At 46.3% G+C, this 10524-nt stretch overlaps 1 pseudogene; it reads right to left on the bottom strand.

Moving 5' to 3' along the window:
* Positions 1–1315: 1315 nt before the first annotated feature.
* On the bottom strand, positions 1316–6000 carry LOC148221982 (endogenous retrovirus group K member 8 Gag polyprotein-like; annotated as a pseudogene).
* Between the last annotated feature and the right edge of the window lie 4524 nt (positions 6001–10524).

Genomic DNA, 10524 nt, shown 5'->3' on the forward strand with positions numbered 1-10524 from the left:
CTATTTTTCCCACGGGAGAAAAGAGCCTCCTTTGTTTTTTACCTTTGTCTCTGAGGATTTCCCATCCACCTCTGGTCCAGAGCTAGCCAGAGGGACTGGAGAGAAAAAGGGAATTACCTCAACTTTTTCATTCTAATTTTGAAGAGAAGTAGAATTTATCAGTAGTTAATACACTTTGTCTTGGAGGGGCAGCCCATGTAATCTCACTGTTTGATTTAATGCATTAACAGCATTTTACTTTCTGTCAGGGTGATGCTGCCGAAGGCAGGGACAGCTGTGGAAGGGAATACCAAAGTAAACAGGACACATTATTCAACTAGATGGGTAATTTTAATCTTACCTTGCTCCTTTATGTTTCCAGCAGAAAACACTTTCAGCACATCAGTGCTGGAATTAGCAGCAAATCTTGCTCATCTGCCAAGCCAGCTAAGGAAACATTGTGTATTTTCTCAGGCCCCTGTGAAAAATTTACTTCAAAATGACAAAATTAGCAGGATCTTGTTTCTTTTAGTGGTTACAATATCTCCAGGGAGATCTACTTAAAGTCAGTGTTGTATAAAAATCACTAAGTTGGGCAGTAAAGGATCTCTATATTAAGTTAATTGCTGCTAATCTCTCAATTCTTTGATCTGGCTTCTATTTTGTGTTTTTTATTATTAGTTACTAATATGCCTTTATGTCAGTAAGGGGGATTTGTAGGTTTGTGTAACTGTGATCTGACTTAGGAACTGCCAGCTCCCTTTGACAGGAATTCATACTTTTTAGGTAGATAGTCCTTTTTTTCTGCTGACTTCAATAGTAATTTTTTTTTTAACAGTTTGCTGCTTTGTCAGTCAGATTGCAACCATCTGCATATCTGGTTTTGCTTTACTTAATAGTCTCTAGAAAATTGCTCCACTTGGCAGGTACAGCTGAAGCCCTATGGGTAGTCAATAAGATGGTAGTTTTGTAGCCTTCTTATAGAAATATTTTAAATACCAATTTCAGCTAAAGTAGCTTTCTATTGCATGTTTTGCCTATGGCACAGCATCCAGCTGTAGTGATTCATTTTGCTTCTATGTATTAATGGCTATCTGCTGGCTGAAATTTTGGCAGGTTTTTTGAACAAGGTAATGGAAAAATGTAGGAAAGAAAGTACAGATAGGCCATCCTGTCAAAAAGAGGTGCATTTGTGTTGCTGTTAGCTATATAATTAGCAATGGATGGCAAGAGTGAAACATACAGGGACATGGTCTCCCTTCAAGATAGGAAAGGGACAACTTTACACTGCATTTCTTATAAACACTAGATCACTAAAACAAGAATAGAATACAGCTTATTGGTCAGAGCGAGCAACACCTCTTGCACAGATGTTTTTACTGTAAGCAACATAGTTCTCGTGATACACATTCTGTAAACAATAGCAGGTGCATATTATTTGTTCCTGGGAAAGCCTCTACCTCCAGGCTAATCTCTGACAAAACAGATGATTTCCCAGGCTATGCATCCACAAGTCCCCCCTCCTTATTAAAAAAGAAAGAAGTGTTTGTGGTCCCATGCGGGATCCCTTGCAAGGGAAGACAAACACAACTCAAGAGACTTGAAGATACCACGAGTACTCAGGAAATTTTTGCATCTGCTGCCCTTTGTTGCAAGAGGTCGTAAAATACTGTTTCTAATACAATTATGAAATATACCATAAAATTAAAATCTCTCTAAAATATCTTACCATATATCTTACCATATCTAATACATCAATGAACTCTATCCTTCTAATACATTAGTTAACTCTATCCAAAATCTCTCATGAATTTCAAAATAGTCCAGCATTTGAAGGTTGTGCACCGCTCACATCTTGGTTTTGAAATCGCAGGTCAGGGTGGACACACCTTGCAGGCAGCCAGCATACCCCAGTATCCGTTGAAATGCAAGCGTACCCATAACCCCAGACAATAAGTTCATACAGGCTCTCCCACTTGTTCATGGTCAGGTCACATACAAAGAACTTCACCAGAGGCAGGCGTGTACTGTCTAAAGCCTGTAATGAAGCAAAGTGATTTACATTAACAGGATTATTTGAATCAGGTGGCACTGTAAGGTGATTGATGGCATACAAAGCTTTTCCAATCGGCTGTGAGGTGTCTCCCCAGCCATTCCCTTTTCTTGTTTGTCCAAAACACGCTTTAGAGTACCATGAGCATGTTCAACAATGGCTTGACCTGTTGGAGAATGTGGAGTGCCAAATTTATGCAAGACTCCCCACATCTGCAAAAATTGCCTTATCTTCTGGGAGATGTAAGCAGGGCCATTGTTGGTTTTCACAGCAGAAGGTATGCCCAGGACCGCGAAGGCCATCCTCTAATGGGCAACCACATCATGACCTTTTTCTTCAGTGTGAGCAGATGCCCACATGGCAGAAGAAAAGGTGTCAATAGACACATGCACATACTTAAATCTACCAAATTCTGTGACATGGGTAACATCTGCCTGCCAAATCTGCCGGGCCTGTAAACCTCTGTGATTCACACCCACAGGCAAAGGCGCAGCAAGCCCATGGCAGTCAGCACAAGAACTGACAATGTCACGAGCCTCTGTCGTTGTCAAATGAAATTGCTTTTGCAGAGTATGTGCATTCTGATGGAAAAAGCAATGTGATGCCCTAGACTGCTCAATCCTGTCAGGCTGAGGCACCACTCACTCAGGGTTAGCCAGCCTATCAGCCCTGGCATTACCCTCCATTAGAAAACTTGGCAAGTTTGTGTGATTCCATATGTGCAGAATATAATATGGATGAACTCAGGCTTGAATCACATACCACAAGGCCATCAACAGCCAAAATAAAACAGTGTTGTCAACTTCCTTCAAAAGTGAACAAACAAATGCTGAGTTATATCTGCAACATAAGCGGAGTCAGTGACCAAATTCAAGGGTACCTGAGAAAACCTTTGGAATGCCATCGTGACAGCCTTAAACTAAATTATTTGGGCAGAGCCTGTCTCATGGCCTTCCAACACTTGCCATCCAGACTCATCCTCCCAGGTAGCAATGGCTTTCCCTGTCTTGCCTGACCCGTCAGTGAAGACAGTAGGACCTTGCACTGGTACTCGACTATTCTTGGGTCTCAACAACGACTTGACTCTTTTTGACATTTGCAATAGCTTATGGCTGGGCAGATGATAAGCAATCTGTCCCATAAAATCTTGCAGTGCACTCTGCAAGGGAACACTATTGACAAAGCTCCCTTCAAAAAATTCCCGCTCTACAGGAAGAATGATCTTCATGAGATCCACTGCCATCAATTGCAGACATCGTTGATGGCATTTGATTATCAATTGAGCAAACAATTCAAACACTGCAGTTAGCGTCATCTTTAACTGATGTGACAAAAAAAACCCATTCTAGAATGTGCAAGGGATCAGACCATTCATCATTCCACTGGTCAATGATACCTGTAGGATACAAATCTGGATTGGTAATAAACACAGTGATATCAATGGAAGGATCTAGTCAATATACCTGACGAGTAGACAAAGCATGCTGCACCTCCCTCAGTGTCTGCTGCACCTCAGGGGTCAAACTCCGAGGTGAGTCCAGATGAGAGTCCCCCTTTAGGATGCTGAAAAGGGGGGACAACTGAGCTGTAGTCAGCCCCAAGTAAGGATGTAACAAACTAGTAACACCCAGCAATTTCTGGGCATCATTCAGAGTCTTAATAGAATCTGCAAATTGCACCTCTTGATGCTGAATCGTTTGATCCAAGATCTTGACCCCCAAATACTTCCAAGGAGGTTGCTGCTGGACCTTCTCCGGAGCCACTTGCAGTCCATAACAGCAAAAAGCAGCGAGGACCTAAGGCTCTATCCTCAGCAACTCATCTGGAGTAGAAGGTGCTATTAAGATGTCATCCATATAGTGATAAAAATACGCATCAGGAAACTGCTCACAAACTCCAGACAAGGCCCCAGCCACATACCATTGACAGGTAGGTGGGCTATTATGACAGTCCTTTGGAAAAACCTTCCATTGATATCTCTGTCCTGGCTAAGGGTTGTTAATTGCAGGCACTGTAAAAGGAAACTTTGGTCTGTCATCAGGACACAAAGGAATTGTGAAAAAGCAATCCTTTAAATAAATGACCAGAATGGCCCATCCTGCAGGGAGCAGGGTGGGTGAAAGCATACCAGGCTGCAATGCCCCCATGCTTTCCATCACTGCATTAATTTTTCTGAGGTCTTGTAACAATATCCATTTCCCTGACGTTTTCTTTATCACAAAAACTGGCGTGTTCCAGGGACTGTGAGAAGGTTCAATGTGTCCCTACTGTAATTGTTCCTGAACTAATTGATGAAGGGCAAGCAACTTAGTCTTCGCTAGGGGCTATGATGTTGCTAGAAGGGGGTGTTGGTCAACCACCATAAAGGTATCATGGGATAATTCTCGCCCTTCATTCCAGTGGCTCCAATAAAAAATTTGCTTCAAGTCACAGTCCCCAGGCCACCAAAACATTCCGCCCCCAGAGGCTGATCGGGGCTGTAGTAATGTAGGGTCAGACTGTGGCTCTCTGCCCTTCAAAATTTTTGACCAACACAGGCTGTTGACTTACAAAGGTCTGTGCTGTACCCCCCACCCTTTCAATGGCCTGGCCAAATGGGGCCAGTGGCCATGTGGGAGGCCAGGCAGAAAGGGAGATTACAATTACATCCGCCCCAGTATCCATCAAACCTCTGAGCTGAATCTGAGGTGGGCTGGCGCTGGGAAAGACCAACATAACATCTGTGGGTGCTGATCAGAGATGTTCATAGTCCAAAAGAGTTGTGGTGGTCCCATAGATCTGAAGCCATCATCTTACAATCTCGTTGATCACCCCTAAGACCACATGAACAAAAAGGCACAAGCTGAGCAATACGAGTTCCTGCTGGGATAGTAACTTGGGGGGGGGAAGGTGTAGAAACCATGGCAGAGATTTGACCCATGAAGTCGGCATCTATGACACCTGGGTGAACGAAGATTCCCTGAAGAATAGCACTAGATTGTCCCACAAGCAGTACACTCAGCCCCTGGCCCAAACACCTCTGACACCAAAGGTGTCCAGAGGAACCTTATGGACAGTTAGAGTCTAATATGACTGTTGTTGCAGTGTGTACGTCCACTCCAGCTGACCCAAGGTACTGGCTGAGCATTGGCTGAGGAAATCTGTGTCAGTGCCAGGTTCTGAGGTACTGCTTGTATCTGCGTACTGTACCCCTTGGTGCTCATATGTCCATTTCCCTGGCCATTAGCATGTTTCTTTGATCTATATTGATTTGCAAAATGACCAGTTTTTTTGCACTTAGAGCATAGAAAACTGGGCCTCTCAGCCTTTTGTTGCTGTGACTTCTGCTTATCCTTGCCCTTATTATTTTTCTGTTTACATTGCTCACCCCCTGAAATCACATGGTGGTTCCACATGGCAGCTGCTAGTGTAGAGACCTCATGGTCTATGGTACCTACATTAGCACATGCCTGAACCATGTCAGTTAATGATGCATCTCCTGGCAAAGCCTTTATAATCTTTTTACAATCAACATTTGCATTGTCTCTGGCCAGCTGCTTGCATAACATCTGTCTCAAATTATCATCCTCAACCTATTTCTCCAAGGCTGCTGCCACTTTTTCAACAAATTGTAAGAATAGCTCTCTAGGACCCTTAATTATCTTTACATATCTCGGCTTGGTAGCTGCTGCCTCTATTGCCTTTAACATTGCTGCAAAACGTATTTTTTGGCACTGCTCGAGGACCAGAGGATACCAGGTAGCCTGGACATATCAGGATTAGAAAAACAAAGCCACCCCATTAGAGCATCACATCCCACTGCACACCTGGGATCAGCATGAGGGCGCAGCATATTCTCTGTGACTGCCCTTTCAGCCATCTGTGTCTTCAAAAACCCTGAATTGAACAGGCTGAAACAGCACTTGGGCTATATGCTTAATATCATATGGTGCCAGTAGATCCATGTTTAATACCCTAATGATTCTCATAACTTGCGGAGATCCAAGCCCATATTGTGTAACCTTGTCCTGTAAATCTTGGACTACACGCCAGGCTGTGACCCTGTGCCTATCATGTTGCCCTGTTTTAGGAGCAGCCTTAAACATAGGAAAAGCCTGGATTTCCCTTTGCATCTGGACAGTATCCTTAAAATTTTGTGACAGGTTCTCCCCCGAGATCGGGTTGAGCCCACCAGTATCTACCTGCACACCCTCCTCCACCCCCTTTGCATGAAGAAAACCACCTCCAGGCCTCCCCACACGCTCCAAGTCCCAGCCCCCTGCTGCAATACTTGAAGCTTGACTGCTTCCCAAAAATCATGGTGATTCTTCAGCCTCACAGTGACCAAGCACGGGGGGAGTGTCCAGAGATGACTCTGGGGAGATGCCACAGAGCCGTCCCGGCGCCCCTGAGACGAGAGATGCTGGCCATAGGCAACATCAACATGGGGTGGGATCGATGAGAGTGGGAGTGATGAGGGTAGTGCCTGCCCAGTGGGAGGTGACACAGCTGTCGTAGGCAGTGAAGGAGGGGCCCCGCCTACAGACACTTGGGCAGAGACACCTTCTCTGGTCAGTGAGGCAGGACACGGCATCGGAGGTGGTGGGGGCACTGGCACAGCCCCTGCTGGACCCTAGGAGGGGTCTGTCTCTTCCAGGTAGGCAGGCTGCAACACTGGGGGTGAAACAAAAGGCAGCCCCACCCCCGCTGAAACAGAGGTAGGTGTCCATGGCCCCGCCCATGAGGGCCAGGCTCAGATGTCAGTGGTGGGGAGGGGTCTGGCACTGCAATGGCTGGCGCCTGTGGTCTGGCCTGGCAAGCAGACCGGCTGTAGCTGTTGGGCACTGTGGGCTCACGGGTGGCACAGGCAGGGACATCCCTGCTGCCGGTTGGCTGGCGCCAGCAGCAGCTAAGACCGTTACTACAGAATGCAAGGTAGCCACTGCATGCTTGGCCACTACAGCTACCATGCGGACGTCTGCTGGCGCCCCAGCAGCAGTAGCAGCATCCTCAGGGATAAACGGGCACCTGCAGCCTCTGCGGGTGGCAATGGAGGAGCAGTGGGAATGATTGCCACAATGACATCAGCTGGGGGCTGGTCCCAAGTGGGGCGTTCAAACTCAGGCACTCACAGGGGAGGACATGCACCCCCTGAGGCACAAAGGGAGGGGGGCAGTTGGCGCCATTATCTGCCACTATGGGCAACCACCCTACTGCTGCCAGTAAAGGGTATACTGGCTGTCTATAATCATTTGGTGAAGGGTATACTGGCGGGACATAATCCCTGGGTGACAGATACAATACCCAGGGGGCCGCTGGACTTGGCATGGCCTATGACAGGAGGAACATGGCAGGGCCTAGGGCTGCTGGACTCAGTAGGTTTCTGGGGGAGATCACCAAGCGAGGAGCCTCTGCACTGCCCTGTCCACTATTGGGTCAACAGGTGGAGTCCTCCTCATCTTGCTCGGACATTAAATCTGACTCACTATTTGGTGAGGTCACACTCGTCATATTTCCATTAATAATTCCCCATGTGGTGATTAGAGGGCCCATTGATGCGTCCCCCCTCTGCAGGTGTAAGGGTCGGTCCGAAGTTTCCCTCATTTTTTGCCTCTCGACCGTTGCAAGGAGACCTCGAGGACCCCCACCCAGGTTGACTCCAAACAATGGTTTCCTGGCCTGGCCAAGATGGATGCTTGTCAGGTGACTGTGTGCTGGTGTATTGTGTTCACTGGACTGTGCTGTTGTGGTACCAACCAGAGATTGTGTTGTACCAACTGGAGATTGTGTTATACCAACTGGAGACTGCATGTACTGCCTGACTGCACCTGTCTCCCACAGCACCACACAATGGCCCATAAATCTTCCCACTTTTTGGCCAGAGGCCACTCGCTTTGGATAAGGACTATAAAAGAGCGACCGTCTGGAGAAGACCCTTTGAGTACTCCCCACAGATGAAGACCTGTCTATTGGCTGGCCCATGAGGACGTCCGTCTCGTCGCGTTGGTAGCTATTTCCCCATCTCCTTCTTTTTCTCTCTCTATACTTTGTTTCCTATATCTCTCCTCTCTATCGCAACTGAGTTGTTGGCATTTAATAAAAATGCATTGTTGTTGTTGAATAAACTGATTTTGTCCCCTGCATTTTGCCTGTTTGCATCTTTGAGATCAATCGAACCATCACGACCCCCGCTCTGTATTAATAGCAGATCGTGACAGCAGGGCGTCCCATAAATGTTCTCCAAGAGTCTGCCATGCTGACAGAGAGAACACTACCTCTGCATCATCAGAGAAACACCAGTCTCTTGCCCAAGCTAATAGAACACATTGGGCTTCATCAGAAACTGGCATTTCCATGCCAGCCACGACATTCCTCCAGACGGAAAGTACATTCTCCTGCTTTTTAGATAACTGGCTCCCCATCTCTAAAAAGAGCCCTCTCTCCCAGCAATTATGTCAGGGGCTCACCATTCCAGACTTGAGCCGAGTTGAGCTCCTGAGTTAGTATACTTGTGTCCCAATAAAATTGCTTCTATGAGGAGAGGGCAAAAACAGAGTATCTCTTTTCAACGAGGGAGCAAGCAGTCTGACGTTCCGTGGATCTCCTTCCTGCTGAGTCCTGGGGGTGGAGTCCATGGCTTCCCAGATAGGTCTGACTCTGGCCGAATTCCCTGGTGCTGGTTCTTGGCTCCAGGCTTCTGCTGTCCTGGTTTTCTGGGTTATCCAGTCCTCACACGGCACAGCTCTGGCCAGGCTCAGCCTAGCTCAGGCTGTAGGCCCTGGTTAAGACAGACCTCAAAGGGATCCGTCCCGGTTTCAGCAGACTTCAAGCCCGGATATTTTCCGGTGCTCTATAAGTCAGTAAATTCTGGAGTGTAGATCTCGGTGGAACCCTCCAAATGTCTCTGTTAGCTATATAATTAGAAATACACGGTGACACGGTCTCCTTTCAAGATAGGAAAGGGACAACTTTATTTTAACACTGCATTCCTTATAAACACTAGATCACTAAACCAAGAATAGAATACAGCTCATTGGTCAGAGCGAGCAACACCTCTTGCACAGATGTTTTTACTGTAAGCAACATAGTTCTCGTGATACACATTCTGTAAACAATAGCAGGTGCATATTATTTGTTCCTGGGAAAGCCTCTACCTCCAGGCTAATCTCTGATGAAGCAGATGCTTTCCCACGCTATGCATCCACACATTTGCAGGAGAAACTCACTACAAGCCTATTTAGAGGTCGGACAGTTGAAAGATGACAAAGCTGTACACATACAGGGAGAAATAGCCTTTAAAAATAGTGGACACTTTTTATTATTATTGCATCTGTCATTACAAATGAAAACTTCAAAGATAATTCCACAGCACACAGGTAACTGCAGCTCAGTACCAGGAGGCAAACTTGTACTGAAATGCTTGAAAACTCTTAAGGAAAAATTAGGCAGAAAAGAAAACTGGGTAATAGCACTAAAGTTAACTCCAGAAGATTCAGAGATATTAGTGTGAAAGAAGAATCATGGGATGATTTGGGAAGAGACTTTAAAGGCCACCTAGTTCCAACCTCTCTGCCACAGACAAGGATGCCAAAAAGCATAGAAACATGGTCATTAATTGTCCTGGTTTAGGGCAAATTTGGGGGAAAACCTCCAGAAGGAGCCCCCAGACAGCAAACCCCACAACTCCTCCCCCCCACCACTGGGTTCGGGAAGAATTTCCTCAGAAAGAGTGGGAAAAAAACCTGTTTATTTAACAAGCAAAACACTCCCCAGCACAGGGAAAAAAACAACACCAGCTGACAAAAAACCTCTTTCACCGTTCTGAAAGGATGACAAACTCAGTCTCTCCGGCGAGTGGTCGCCCAGTTATCAGTCTCTGGCGCTGGGGATGACTGCTGCAGGTGACAAAGTGTAGACTCCCGGTGTTTCTTGGGGTTTCCCAGGTCTCCGTCCAGAACAGATTCAGATGGTATCCAGGAGAGGGAGAGGACGGGGTGGAAAAAAAAACAGTCCAGGGAAAAAGTTGGACTGCCTAGCGGAACTAACTAATAAGCAAAAGCAAGGGCAAAGCGAAGGAAAGAAAAAGAGGCAGAAGCGAGCAAGCAGGCAAGCAAGCAAGCAAGCAAGCAGGCAATCCGAGCTAAAACCTCTCCTAAACATAGACCATGGGGGAGGTGAGCCAGCTGATAACAAGACAAAACAAAGCTTCACTTTCAGAGTGAGTCCTGGAAGCACAGGACATAATACCAAACATAATCAGAACACACGATTGGAGATACAAACACCATAACATCACCCTAAGACATTAATTCAAACCAGAACAGTGATGAGGAAAATGCTCAGACCAGGTATTTCATTGTGACTGTGAACAGTCAGTTTGTGTGCCAGCACGTGTGCTCACACCTACCTCTGCGAGTGATCCTTGAGCTTATAGAGATAATTTGAGAAGAGTTACTTGGGTGCATGGTTTTCCTTGTTCTTTCCTTCTTTTTTTCCTGTTTTCTCAACACTCA

Source organism: Sturnus vulgaris, chromosome 15, assembly GCF_052056855.1.
Source record: "Sturnus vulgaris isolate bStuVul1 chromosome 15, bStuVul1.hap1, whole genome shotgun sequence".
Lineage (NCBI taxonomy): Eukaryota > Metazoa > Chordata > Aves > Passeriformes > Sturnidae > Sturnus > Sturnus vulgaris.